Below are 1,868 nucleotides of genomic sequence, written 5' to 3'. Positions count from 1 at the left end.
AATAATAATAATAATAAAGATGCACAAACCAGTAACAGTGGTACCTATAGGGAAGAGAGCTAGAGACTTATTTTTGTATTTTTTAAAATTTGTAATATGTTAATGCTCTACTCTAATCAAACAATTGATAAACAAACAAATAAACAGAAAATTTAAATGTAAGTGAGATGCAGGACTGGCATGGTGGATTGTGAAACCTATACACTTGCAAAGGGCCCTGCTCTGGGCTTAATGCTCTGATGTTGCCATCTTGAAATTCTTAATGACTTTTGAACACGGCATCCTTCACTTTCATCTTGCACTGGATCCTGTAAATTATTTAGCCAGTTCTAGAGAGACCCTTGGTTTATAGGTGCTGTCCTGATTTAAAAGGAGACACTTGTGGAGCTCAAACACGTTTTCATTTTCTTGTGCCATTAATGACTACAATTAAAAAATAAGTAAGTAAATATTTGCAATTGCAGTGCAAGCAAGCAAAATCATCTCTATTTGCCTCATCAGTAAAAGCCACACATTTGCTGGCAGGAATATCAAATGATGAGTTGTACCCTGCCCACACTGCAACAGCTACTTATAACTCTCCAAAAACTACCTGACATTTCAGCTTTCTGTGAAAGGAAGTTCTGCACAATAAAAATCTTATGTGGTGGCTGGGTGCAGTGGCTCAATCCTGTAATCCCAGCACTTTGGGAGGCCAAGGCAGGCAGATCACCTGAGGTCAGGAGTTCCAGACCAGCCTGGGTGACATGATGAAACCCCATCTCTACTTAAAAAAAAAAAAAAATTAGCAGATGTGGTAGTGTGCACCTATAATCCCAGCTATTTGGGTGGCTGAGGCACAAGAAAGGCTTAAACCTGGGAGGTAGAGGATGCAGTGAGCTGAGATTGTGCCAGTGCACTCCAGCCTGGGCAACAGAGAGAGACTCTGTCTCAAAAAAAAAAAAAATCTTATGTGGTTTCTGCCTGCCTGCTAATTAGACTAAACAAAATCCCGTTCCCATTAAAACATACATACATGAGATATTTTGCTTTTTGAAAGGCTGTTATGATAACTTTGGGAGGCAAACACACACAGCAGCCATAGCTCCCTCCTACCTGGCCAAGGTTGCCTTGGTCTGCCCATCTCAAGTCCAAATAGTTCTTTCACTCTGGGCAGTTGCAGCTAACGATGCTTATCCTCAACTGAACAGATTGCAAATATATTTTATTATATAACTAAAATAAGTGCTCAAAATACCACAGCAAAGTGAACAAAGTCAACACTCAAAGGATAAGGAGGTAAGAAAGATACAGTTTACACAACACTGATGCACATTTCTTGTGCATTTCTCAGCTGTAAAAGTGTAAAACACTTCCTGCTTCACAAAACCATGCCATGGATTGCGCGAGATAATGGCTGTGAGCATGCTTTGTACATTGCTAATTTCTAAGGTGGCATCATCTATATTATGTGAGGATATTAATTTGAGTGGGTATTTGTGTTTAAACTGCTGGTGCTGTCCTGAATGGACGGGAACAGTCACATTTAGAAAAAACAAACACTTTTTTTTTCTAAGTTAAAAAAGTAGGCCGGGCGCGGTGGCTCAAGCCTGTAATCCCAGCACTTTGGGAGGCCGAGACGGGCGGATCACGAGGTCAGGAGATCAAGACCATCCTGGCTAACATGGCGAAACCCCGTCTCTACTAAAATACAAAAAACTAGCCGGGCGACCTGGCGGGCGCCTGTAGTCCCAGCTACTCGGGAGGCTGAGGCAGGAGAATGGCGTGAACCCGGGAGGCGGAGCTTGCAGTGAGCTGAGATCTGGCCACTGCACTCCAGCCCGGGCGACAGAGCAAGACTCCGTCTCAAAAAAAAAAAAAAAAAAAAA

This window comes from Rhinopithecus bieti, unplaced genomic scaffold (genome assembly GCF_001698545.2).
Source record: "Rhinopithecus bieti isolate Rb0 unplaced genomic scaffold, ASM169854v2 scaffold_425, whole genome shotgun sequence".
Taxonomy (NCBI): Eukaryota; Metazoa; Chordata; class Mammalia; order Primates; family Cercopithecidae; genus Rhinopithecus; species Rhinopithecus bieti.
The sequence above is the reverse complement of the archived record's forward strand: the minus strand, read 5'-3'. Positions refer to the sequence as shown.